Here is a 13,169-nt window from a genome sequence, read left to right on the forward strand (position 1 = left end):
CATTGATCTTCGAGTTTTTATGGATGGGATTCTCCCGACGTTGCTTTAGGAAGTCTCGACAATCGCGATAAACGGCTTTTGATCCTTCCACTCCTTCTGTGAGGAGGTGCTTTCCTTTACTCCTTCTGCTTCGGGTTGAAGCAGCTGGGTTGAGAGATGACTCATGTGGATTATCACATTGATGTGTAGCTCGATCCCTATCAGGGATGTCCGTGTTGGATATCGGTGACCCTCCGTGTTGGGGGGCATTCAGATGATTGTTGACCTCAGCATGGGCGACGAGGTTGTGTGCTTGAGCATGCCTAGCCTCATGAAGCATCTCGAAAAGTTTTTCATACTGTTCCTGGAGGACCTCGTTCCTTATCACTATCTTGTTGTTCTGAGCTTCTAACTCATCGACTTTAGCTTGAAGAGTAACTCTATTTCCTTCCTGCTTTCGTTGCTTCATACTAGGTCCAATGGGGGTGTCATTCTGTGTGCTATGGCTTCTTTCGCTCCCCATGTTGGAGAGAGATGTTTGGCCAAAAGAAAGTGTACGAGTGGTGGAAACCAGCTTGACAAAGCTGAAGAGAGTGGGAATAAGTGTCGATTTCCCACAGACGACGCCAAATGTTGATGCACAAAATCAGCGAGGACTTTGGTACAACAGAAAGTGTCAGGTTTGTGACATTCGCTTGGTTGCTTCGATCACTAGTGAAGATAAGTACGTAAATGAGTAGGGACAGGGAAGCAAACACAAGATGTACGTGGTTCACCCAGATCGGCTACGTCCACGGAGTAGAGGAGTTCTCATTAATTGTGATGGGTTTACACAAATACATAGGTTCAAGCTCTCATTTTGTGAGTTCTAGTGAATAGTTTAGTACAAAATGACATTAGAGATTATTGTGGGAGAATGATCCCTATTTATAGAAGAGAATTTCTAGTTTTGTTCTAACATTGACACGTGTCGTGTTGTGATTGGCTTATGATGTTGACACGTGTCGCGCTGTGATTGGCTTCTGATGTCGACACGTGTCGCATTGTGATTGGCCTCCTGGTTGAAGGGAAGCTCTTTTGTGTACTTGATGGTATAACGTTGACCGGTGCTCAGTAGTTTCGAGATTGGTCAAGTATGGTACAAACAAGCTGAAAGGTGCATATCATGCTTGTTATGGTCGATTGTTATAACTTCTAAATTACTTTGTTCTGGCATTGAACTTCCAAAAGCTATTTGCCAAGTGAGGTGGTGAGTAATGGCACAATAGAAGTGAATTTATTTTTCTGGGTTCGTAAACTTGTGCAGATGGGACTGTACACAACCTTGCTGGTTACTTTCAGATTCGTGCTAAAGATGCGGTGACAGGAACAAGAGTTGATGTGACCAAAGCAGTTTTTACTCAAAAGCTTGGTGTGGTCGTGACAGAAAATCAGCTGGATGAGTTTTTTTTCCCCAGATTCTTAATGTATGGTAATTCTCTTGTCAGCTGGACCTAGTATTTATAAAGCTAATCTTTTTTCCGTCTTCCGACTGAGTTGCTGCATTGCATTGGGATTAGTTCATTCCATTTCTAGCTGCATTTTGCTTTCTCTTTGGTGCTTCTGAGAATTGGGGTTTGCCTTTGTTGATGCACAAAATCAGTGAGGACTTCGGTACAACAGAAAGTGTTAAGTTTGTGAACTTTGCTAGATTACTCCGGTCACTAGTGTGGATAAGTATGTAAATGGATAGGGACAGGGAAGCAAACACAAGATGTATGTGGTTCACCCAGATTATCTACATCCACGGAATAGAGGAGTTCTCATTAATTGTGAAGGGTTTACACAAGTACATAGGTTTAAGCTCTCCTTTAATAAGTACTAGTAAATGATTTAGTACAAATGACATTCGGAAATATTCTGACATTGACACGTGTCGTGTTGTGATTGGCTTCTGATGTTGACACGTGTCGCGGTGTGATTGGCTTCTGATGTCGACACGTGTCGCATTGTGATTGGCCTCCTGGTTGGAGGTAAACTCTTCTAGGTCCTTGATGGTATAACGTTGACCGGTGCTCAGTAGTTTCAGGATTGGTCAAGTATGATACAAACAGTGCTCCCCTACGTTCTCGAGTGAGGGAAGCTCCTCGGTTGGGGACTTGCAAGATCCAAGCCGCTGAGTAATTACGAAACTTCTAAGTACCGAAGTGTGGTATCGTCTTCACTTGCCTTATCTGTCTCATAGGTAGATGTGGCATCTTCTCTGGAAGTACTTTTCCTCCATCCAGGGGTGGTATCTTTAACCGGTGGAGATGCACAAGGTCATGTATCAATTTGACTTGAAGCTTACTTGTAGTTTCAGGCTTGGTCAAGCGCGATACAAACCATGTAGTAGGAGTCCCCCAAGTCGCCGAGTTAGGAAATCTGCTGAAAGAGGTGACAGACAAGGTAAGCAATTAGATATCCCAGCAATTAGTCCCAGATCAGAAGTTTGATTTTGAGCTCCGGCTGATTGTTCTCATTCTCCCTATCTTGTAGGCAGCAGGAAGGATAAAGAGAAGAAAAAGGAGAAGAGATGATATGATATCCTTTTGCTTTTGAAGAAGTAACTTTCCACATGCTTACTCTTGAACTGGGCTGGAGGGTTTCTTGGTTTCCTCCAGAGTATAAGGCTGACTCAAGAATTTGAGGGTCAAAATAAGTCCATCAAATCTAGAGTACGTTCGACCCTGATGATATAAGATACTTTTGCTGTTGACAAAGTAGTGGATGTATCGACACATGTTCTGTTACGCTTGTCTCCACATGCTTCCTTGTATCCTTCTCACTTGCCCTATTTGTTCCTCAAGCAGATATGGTATCTTCTTTGGAAGTATAAGATGTTGAAGATGAGTACTCGAGAGCAATGCTAGGTAAGTAATCAGGCAAGGGTTCCAGGCAGTCAATTCCTGACTGGAATCTTGATTCCAAGTGTTGATTGATTGCTCTCTTTCTCATTGTCTTGCAGGTAAGAACAAGGCCAAAGGAAAAGATAGGGAAAAAACATGATATGAGATACTCTTGCTTTTAACCCTGATGATATGAGATACTCTTGCTCTGGTGTGGCTTGTTTGCAGAGGTATTATCGGGGGAAAGGAAGCTGAGTATTTCGAGAGGCTTCTTTGGGAGTGCCCTCTCAGATATGAAGAATGGTTGAGCATTTTTGCAGGTCTGCCTGTCCGTGGAGGGTGAAGGTAGACATATATAGGAGTTTCCCCAACAACAAGTAGTAATGCTATTCCTTTACCCTTCTTGGTCATAACAATGTAGTGGGAGCTACAAGCTTCACGTGTTTTAACTTTGTCAGAGCACTTTGAAAAAGTGGTCTGTGGTATCTACAAAGCTGATGTTGCGTATGAAGATTGCAGACAAGCTTTATCCAAGGAAATCTGGTTCTCAAAGTTAGGAGAGCGTGCCTCTTTGGTTTTCGAACAAGCAATCCTGTCAGGGATCTGGCTCTCAAGATTCGGAGAACGGTGCCTCTTCGATTTTTGAGAAAGCAATCCTATTGGGAGTCTGGCTCTTGAGATTCGGAGAGCGGTGCCTCTTCAATTTTTGAGAAAGTAATCTTGTTGGGAGTCTGGCTCTTGAGATTCAGAGAACGGTGCCTCTTCGATTTTTGAGAAAGCAGTCTTGTTGGGAGTGTTTTCTCGAATGTGAGTAAAGGTTGGGCATTTTTGCTAGTCTGCCTTGCCACGGAGCACGGGGGTTGACACATACAGGGACTTTCCAGTTATCAAGCAGTGGTGCTGTTCCTTTACCCTTGTGGGTAATGGTAGGGTAGCTGGACCTTTAAATTTTATGTGTCTAAACTTTGTCAAAGATCTTTGGCAAAGTTATCTGTGGTACCTGAGGAGTTGATGTTGAGTGTGGAGAGTGGTGCCTCTTCGAAATCCGAAGAGTGGTGCTTCTTCGATTTTTAAACCAACAACCCTGTTGCCCTTTCTTTTATAAGGGCACCAATTGTGTGCAAGAAGTACATTCAGAGAGTTATTGCTTGTAGGAATTTTCCCCTTATTTTTGTACTTCAGAGATTTATTGGACCTCATTTCTCTGTCAGCATTTCTGAAAATGTCTGGCCCATCCGACCGTCGTTTTGACTTGAACTTTGGTGAAGAGGCAGCTATGTCTCCTCAAGACAACATATGGCGTCCATCCTTCTTATCCCATATTGGTCCTCTTATTGTTGGGGATTCTGTGATGAAGAATGATATGACCGCTGTGGTGGTGGCCAAGAACCTTCTCACTCCCAAAGATAACAGACTACTTTCCAAACGGTCTGATGAGTTGGTTGTTGAGGATTCTCTGGCTCTCAGTGTTCAGTGTGCAAGTTCTGTGTCTAATATGGCCGAACGCCTATTTGCTCGAACTCGCCAAGTTGAATCATTGGCGGCTGAAGTGATAAGTCTCAAACAGGATATCAGAGGGCTCAAGCTTGATAATAAACAGTTGCACAGGCTCGCACATGACTATACTACAAACATGAAGAGGAAGCTCGACCAGCTGCAGGAATCTGATGGTCAGATTTTACTTGATCATCAGAGGTTTGTAGGTTTGTTCCAAAGGCATTTATTGCCTTCGTCTTCTGGGGCTGTACCGCGTAATGAAGCTCCAAATGATCAACCTTCGGTGCTTCCTCCTTCTGGGGTTTTACCCAGTACTGAGGCTCCGAATGATCACCCTTCGGTGCTTTCTCTTTCTGGGGCTTTGCCGACTGCAGAGACTTCTCCTGAGCAACCTTTGTAAAGGCTCCCTCTTGTTTGTTTATTTTGATTCATGTATATGTACATATTTGTAACTTATCGGAGATATCAATAAATGAGCTTTGCTTCATTTCAACGTATTGTGTTAAATACACCAAAGCCTTCTTCACTAAGTTCTTTGAATTTTTCCTTTTGTTGAAGCTTGTATGTTGAAGCTTTGTGAGTGAAGCATGTAGGTTGCGGTAGTGCTCCCTTAATTTCCCGAGTGAGGAAAACTTCTCGGTTGGAGACTTGAAAAAATCCAAGTCACTGAGTGGTCGTGAGACTTTCGAGTATCAAGGTGCAGTAGCATATGGTAGGAGTCCTCCAAGTCTTCAGTCGAGGGAGTTGACGAAGAAGGTGTCTTGCTAGTAGCCAAGTTTCCAAAGTAACAAAATTTCACCATTTTCCTTTCTAAGTGGTAGCCCAACACTCATTTTTCATATACATTTGTTATGAAAGTTGTTAGGCCCAAAGAAGAGTAGGTCTAGGAATTTTTATTTTTTTTTTCGAATTCTTTTTTTTTTTCGAATTTTTGAATTTTTGAATTTTTGAATTTCCGAAAAAAAAAAAAATTATATATATATATATATATATATATATATTTTAAGTTTTGTAGGTGAAGTTTTGGTGTTGAAGCTTTGAGGTTGAAGCTTTGTTGGGTACCATGAATTGATTTTGCTTCACACTATCTTGATCAAGATAGTGTGAAGCTTTTGTAGGTGAAGCTTTTGTGGTGGGTGAAGCTTTTGTGGTGGGTGAAGCTTTTGTGGGTGAAGTTTTTGTTGGTGAAGCTTTTATGGTTGAAGCTTTTGTAGGTGAAGCTTTTGTGGTGGGTGAAGCTTTTATGGTGGGTGAAGCTTTGGAGTTGAAGCTTTTGTTGGGTACCATGAATTGATTTTGCTTCACACTATCTTGATCAAGATAGTGTGAAGTTTTTGAGAATTTGTAGTTGTCCTCTATTGATGAAACTTTTGTGGTGAAGCTTTGTAGGTGAACCTTTGTTGGGTACCATGAATTGATTTTGCTTCACACTATCTTGATCAAGATAGTGTGAAGCTTTCGAAAATTTGTAGTTGTCCTTCATTGATGAAGTTTTGTTGAATTTTCCAATTTCCTTTTTTTTTGGGAAAATTAGAAATTTGAAAATGTGGGAGAGACAACATATACAAATTTTGCTTCCACACTGTTGAGCAAGAGATTGTGATGCAAGCCACACCTTGTAGTAGTCGAAGGTTTGGATGAACCATATAAATTGAATTGGCTTCGAACAGTCTTGATCAAGAGCGTGTGAAGTTTTCTACGAGTTGTAGTTGCCCTTCATTGATGAAGCTTTTGTTGGCACCATAATTTGGTTTTGCTTCACACTGTCTTAATCAAGAGTGTGTGAAGCTTTTGAGAATTATGGTTGAACTCCTTTGATGAAGCTCTTGTTGGCACCATAAATTGGTTTTGCTTCACACTGTCTTGATCAAGAGTGTGTGAAGCTTTTGAGAATTGTGGTTGTCCTCCATTGATGAAGATCTTGTTGGCACCATAAATTGATTTTGCTTCACACTGTCTTGATCAAGAGTGTGTGAAGCTTTTGAGAATTGTGGTTGAACTCCTTTGATGAAGCTCTTGTTGGCACCATAAATTGGTTTTGCTTCACACTGTCTTGATCAAGAATGTGTGAAGCTTTCTACGAGTTGTAGTGTTTGCATTGTTACAGAGGATAAATGTCTGAAGCAGATGCAAGAGGGCTTAATAGCTTGATCTTCGTATGCCTTGCACTGAAGTTGTTGTTGGCTTGCAATAAGACTTTGTTGATGACTATAACTCTTGTTGGGCATAAGTGCTCCCCTAGTTGAGTTGTCAAGCTTGAGGGTTTTGATTATTTGTGAATGCTAGGAGTTCACATGTACAAGTTGTACCACTCGTCTTCTGGTAAGTGGAATGAATGGTGAGTTGCTTTCATCACTTGGTTGGTGGTATGAAGGTGAGTTCCTTCATCACCTTTCATCACATTTCATCACCTGGTTGGTGGCACGAAGATGAGTTCCTTCTTCACCTGGTTGGTGGCATGAATGGCAAGTTGCCAAATGATATTAGAGTACGAGTTGTACATTTCATCACCTGGTTGGTGGCATGAAGGAGAGTACGAGTTGTACATTTCATCACCTAGTTGGTGGCATGAAGATGAGTTCCTTCTTCACCTGGTTGGTGGCATGAGTGGCAAGTTGCCAAATGATACTAGAGTACGGGTTGTACATTTCATCACCTGATTGGTGGCATGAAGATGAGTTTCTTCTTCACATTTCATCATCTGGTTGGTGAGTACGGGTTGTACATTTCATCACCTGGTTGGTGAGAATAAGGGCAAGGTGTCGAGGCACATTGTAGCAAGTGTCGAATGACACAAAATATGTTGAACCCTTTCGAAGCACAGTTGGCTTATGTATGAATGTGTTGGAATGTATGATGGAACGAATATACTGTGAAGTTGTTCGTTTATTTTTATAATCTTGTTGACATATACTTAGACTTTGTTTCATGTTGGAAGCATTCATGTTGAAGCTTTAAACCCGAGTGTTTCATTGCTAGGAATGTAAGAGGATTAGGACCGAGTTGTCTAAATCACCTCTTTATTGAATTCATGCCAAATAGTCTTCATTACATAGGATGTCGAACGGCTGAAGCTTAACACTTGTACAATGTGAGTTTACTTGTAATAGTACTTCAAGTGATCAACGTTTCATGGATGGCCAATGGTCTTGCCATCGAAGCTTCTAAGCTTGTAGGAGCCAGGGCGATTGATGCCAACAACTTCAAACGATCTATCCCAGTTAAGACTAAGTGTTCTTTCACTCGGGACTCTGTTGCAGAGTAATCTTTTCTTCAATACCCAGTCCCCCACTTTGAAAGAACGAGGTTTGACCCTTGAGTCATAGTAGTTGGAGATGCGCTACTTGTAGGCGACATTCCTTAAGTGAGCCTGGTTTCTATGTTCCTCTACTAGAGCTAAGTTGAGGGTAATTTGTTTATCATTTTCGCTTTGCACGTAGTTTTGGACTCGGAACGTTGCTTGCTCAAGCTCAATTGGGACAATTGCCTCTGTACCAAAGGTAAGTGAGAATGGGGTTTCTCCTATTGATGTCCGATACAAAGTGCGGTATGACCAAATAACTTGGGGTACAAATTCTGGCCAACAACCTTTAGCCTTGTCCAAGCTGGTTTTTAAAGTTAGCTTGATTATTTTGTTGATGGCTTCGACTTGTCCATTAGACTGGGGATGAGCTGGGGAGGCAAAACATAAGTTGATGTTGAACTTAGAGCAGAACATCCTGAACTTATTGTTGTCGAACTGTCGCCCATTGTCAGTGATTATTGCATTAGGAATGTCGAATCTGTAAAGGATGTTCTTCCATACGAAGTCTTTTATTTTTGCCTCAGTAATGGTTGCCAAGGGTTCTACTTCAGCCCATATTGTGAAGTAGTCAACTGCAACGATTGCATAGTGGACCTTGCCCTTCCCTACAGGCATTGGGCAGATCAAATCAAGTCCTCATTGGGCGAAGGGCCAAGGGTTGATCATAGGAGTGAGCAGCTCGGGATGGGAGTGAGGAATAGTTGCGTAGCGTTGACACTTATCAGATGAGAGAGATATTCTGATGGCATATTGGTGGAGTGTTGGCCAGTAATATCCTTGGCGAAAAGCCTTGTGTGCTAGGGATCGAGATCCAACATGATCTCCGCAGACTCCTTCATGTATTTCCCGAAGGATAATTTCCGCCTCCGCGGGCGTAAGGCATCTTAGGTATGGTAGGTTAAAACCCCGTTTGTAGAGTTGGTCATTAATGATCAAGTAACAGGTAGCCTTGTATCAAATCTGCTTAGCTTGTACCTTATCATTTGGGAGGGTACTATGCGCAAGGAATTTATAAATCGGGGTAATCCAACTATCCCCCTGTTGTAAGTTGCACACTTCAGCGACCATAGTGCTTGGTGCTGCCAACAATTCGACTTGAATTTTTCTCCCAATTTTTTCTTCCATTGCTGAGGCGAGGCGAGCCAAAGCGTCTATATGACTATTTTCCGTTTGAGGAATTTGGGTGATTTGGTAGTGGAAGTGCTTGAGCAACAATTGTGTTTGTGCCAGATATGCTACCATGGAGCCATCCTTAGCGTCAAAGTTGTTAGTGACCTGGTTAACCCCTAATTGGGAGTCACTGAAGATATCAATTCGTTTAACCCCAAGGTGTTTGGTCAAACGTAAGCCTGCTAGAAGGGCTTCATATTCGACCTTATTATTCGATGCCTTGAATTTGAAACGAAAAGCATACTCCATTGCCACTTTGTTAGGGGTCATAAGGACTAGTCCTGCTCTACAACCCTGTTGGTTGGACGAGCCATCAACATATAGACTCTATGCTGGGGCTGTTGGTTTTATTTTCTGAGCTTCTGAGGGTAATGAAACCACTTCTCTAGGCGTAGAAACAATGTCAACAGGATATGTGAAGTCAGCGATGAAATCTGCCACTGCTTGGCCCTTCTTAGCTGGCTTTGGTTGGTAGGAGATGTCAAACTCACCCAATGCTATCGCCCATTTGATCATTCTTCCCGAAGTGTTAGGACTTTGGAGTATCTGTCGAAGAGGATGATTGGTACGCACGATGATGGAGTGTGCTTGGAAGTAATGGCGAAGTTTTCGAGCAGACATAACCAATGCTAAAGCCAATTTCTCAATGTTGGAGTATCGTGTCTCCGCATCTTGTAAGGCCTTGCTAGCGTAATAGACATGCCGTTTGACATTACCATCATTTCGAATGAGAACGGAACTTATTGCTGAAGCCGATACTGATAGATAGATAATGAGAGTGTCACCAACCTCAGGTTTGGAAAGCAGATGGGCTTTACTTATGTAGTCCTTGAGGTTCTTGAATGCCTTGGCACATTCATTAGTCCATGTAATGTACTTCTTACTTCCCTTAAGTGTTTTGAAGAAAAGAGCACATCTGTCTATGGCTTTAGAGATGAACCTAGTTAAGGCTGCCACCTTGCCAGTAAGGCTATGTATGTCTTTTGAAGTTACCGGTTCCTTCATGTCGAGGATTGCTTTGATCTTCTCGGGATTAGCCTCAATGCCTCGTTGGCTTATCATGAAGCCTAAGAATTTACCGGAGCCTACACCGAAGACACATTTGTTTGGGTTTAACCTCATTCGATACCTCTTCAGAATGGTGAAAGTTTCAGATAGGTTAGTGATGTGTTGGTCAGCATGTTTGCTCTTGACTAGCATATTATCAACGTAAACTTCCATGCTCTTCCTAATCTGTTCGGCGAACATTGAATTGACTAGTCTCTGATAAGTCGTTCCTGCATTCTTTAGGCCAAAGGGCATGACTTTATAGCAATATAGGCCCTTGTCAGTAGTGAAGGCTGTGTCTTCTTGGTTCGGAGGGTTCATGAGGATTTGGTTGTATCCTGAGTAAGCATCCATGAAGCTCAGGAGTTCACACCCTACCGTAGAGTCTATAAGTCTGTCAATAAGAGGAAAAGGAAAGCTATCCTTGGGGCATCCTTTGTTTAGGTCGGTGTAGTCGACACACATTCTCCACAAGACCTTTTGGAGCAGGAGACTTTCTTTGGTCTAATTTTTCTTAACAAGGACCACATTTGCTACCCATGTCGGGTAATTGACTTCACAGACGAAGCCTATGCCTTTAAGTTTTTCAACTTCTGCCTTCATTGCTTCGTATCGTTCAGCATCATAAGATCTTCGCTTCTATCTCACCGGCTTGGTCTTGGGGTCAATACTCAAGCGATGACATATGATATCTGGAGAGATACCTGGCATGTCCTCGTATGACCAGGTGAAGACCTCAATGTTCTTTTGCAAAAAAGAGATCAATGCCAACCGAATGGGTGGTGACAAGGTGGTGCCAATGGTGAAAGGTGGTAGCTATGTAAAGGCATGTACCAATGGTGAAAGGTAAGTGTATGCTCCCTAAAGGTTGCACGATATCACCGGAGAAGCTTATCAAAGGAGAAATCAAGCGATCGAGCAAGTGTTCAGCTACATTAAGTGCTCTGAAAGCTTTAGCAAACATGATATTAACCGAAGCCCCCGTGTCTACCAGGATTCGTCGTACTTCAAAGTTAGCTATGTGAGCTTCCATAATCAGTGGGTCGTTGTGAGGGTAGATGATACCTTTTTCTTCCTCAAGGTAGAAACATATTGGATCCCAGTTAGGCTTTTGATACTTGCCTCCCCTGATGTCTTCCACGTGAAACACTTGGTGACCAGGCCTTAAAGCTCGTTCGCTGTTTTTCATAGCCCTGTTGGAAGATTTAGATATGGGTGTGCCGCCACTTATGGAATATATCACATTCACCTGACGTTGGTTATGGTTACCCCTTGGAGGGTGAATGAGGAATTGATCAATTTTTCCTTCACGTGCTAAAGCTTCAATATGATCACGAAGGGTGATACACTTCTCGCCGTCATGGCCATTATGTTCGTGGTAGCAGCAAAACGTGCCCGTGTTCTTCGTGGGCTTGTAATCTGAGTGCCTTGGCTTTGGCTTCGGTATCAGGTGTGCTATGGTGGGGTAAATGGCCATGCATGTGGCGTTCAAAGGTTAGTATGCCTCATACCTCGGGGTAGGGCCTGTTCTGACACGTGCTTGACCTACTGTGTTGACTGCCTGGGGTTAGGGATTATCGTGGCGATACACTTGGTTATCGCGGTAGTGTCCCTTACTCCTTTTACTAAAATAAGACTGGTGAAGATGAAAATCTTTCCTTTTGCCCTGAGATTGATATGTCTGTTGACTTGGCAAAGTATTAAGTAAGGCAGGGGGCACCGCTACCGTTTGGAAGGTTGAGGTCTTCTCATTTGGGTGGGTCTGGTTTCCACTTCCCACTTGCAGATAGGGGATGATTGTTGGGGGTTTCTCTTAGTATGTCCTTGCCTTGGCGGAGGCATGGTTATAAGTCTGCGCCATCACCTCAGAGTAAGTCTTCTAAGTGTTGGCATTGATCATGTACTTAAAGAAACAGTCACGTAGGCTTGCCGTGAAGGCTTTGAGGGCAGTCTTGTCGTCTGCCTTGGCACAACAAGAATACTTATGGCTGAAGCGACTAACATACATACGTAATGACTCGTCTGGCTTCTGGGGAATAGTGTACAAGTCATTCGCAGAGTGCAAGCGATCGGTCTGGAAAATGTGTTGAGAAACAAACAATTTCCTCAATTCCTCAAATGAGTCTATCATCTCAGGTGAAAGACGGTAATACCAGTTTAAAGCTCCACCAGAGAGGGTAGAGGGGAAGAGAAGACATCGCTCTTCATCGGTGTGCATCCAGTATGCCATGGTGGACTCAAAAAGGTTAAGGTGTTCAATCGGGTCCTCCTTTATAGTATAGAGTTGCAAGCCAAGCTTCTGCTTTGTCTTTGCTTGAAGGGGGTGTCGAGGATCCTCCTTGTAAGAGGGCTAGGCCTAGGTTGGTTCCAATCAGGTATCTTAGCTTGTCGTTCGGCCTTCAACTTGTTTACTTCCTTAAGGAGCTGTAGGACAAGAGGGTCCTGAGTGGAGTCATGTACCACTGAAGCTTTCTTTCGTAAATCTCCATCTCCTCTTGGAAGTAGGAAGGTTTGATCAAAAGCATGTGATTTTTCCCTGGACTCGCCGTACTGACTTCCAAGGTATGTTTGTCGGAATATCTCTGAGTCCTCTATATTTTCGTGTTTCTCTATGACTTATTGCCCTTTCCCCAAATTGGTAGACGGCATGGGACATGGGAGGGGACCGAGTCTTTCAGAGACCTTTGGGTCATTGATCTTTGAGCTTACATGGATGAGATTGTCTCGACGTTGCTTTAGGAAGTCTCGACAGTCGCGAAAGACAGCTTTCGATCCTTCCACTCCTTCTGTAAGGAGGTGGCTTCCTCCACTCCTCCTGCTTCGAGTCGAAGTAGCTAGGTTGAGAGAAGTCTCATGTTGGTCGCCATTTTGATGAGTAGCTCACTCCTCAACAGGAATACCCATGTCGAGGGCAAATGACCCTCCGTGTTAGGGGGCACCCAGTTGATGGTTGACTTCCACAAGGGTGATGAGCTCGTGTGTTTTAGTATATCTAGCCTCGTGGAGCATCTCGAAGACCTTCTCATACTGCTCTTGGAGGATCTCATTCTTCATCGCTATCTTGTTGTTCTAAGCCTCCAGCTCATTGAATTTAGCCTGAAGAGCAAACTTCTTTTGTTCCTTCTTTCGTTGCTTCGCACTAGGTGCCAGAAGGGTGTCATTCTGTGTGTTGTGGCTTCCTTCGCTCCCTATGTTGGAAAGGGATGCCTGGTCAAAAGAGAGTGTACGAATGGTGGAAACCAGCTTAACAAAGCTGAAGAGAGTGGGAATAAGTGTCGTTCCCACAGACGGCGCCGAATGTTGAT

The sequence above is a fragment of the Malus domestica genome, chromosome 14 (assembly GCF_042453785.1).
Source record: "Malus domestica chromosome 14, GDT2T_hap1".
NCBI classification, from domain to species: domain Eukaryota; kingdom Viridiplantae; phylum Streptophyta; class Magnoliopsida; order Rosales; family Rosaceae; genus Malus; species Malus domestica.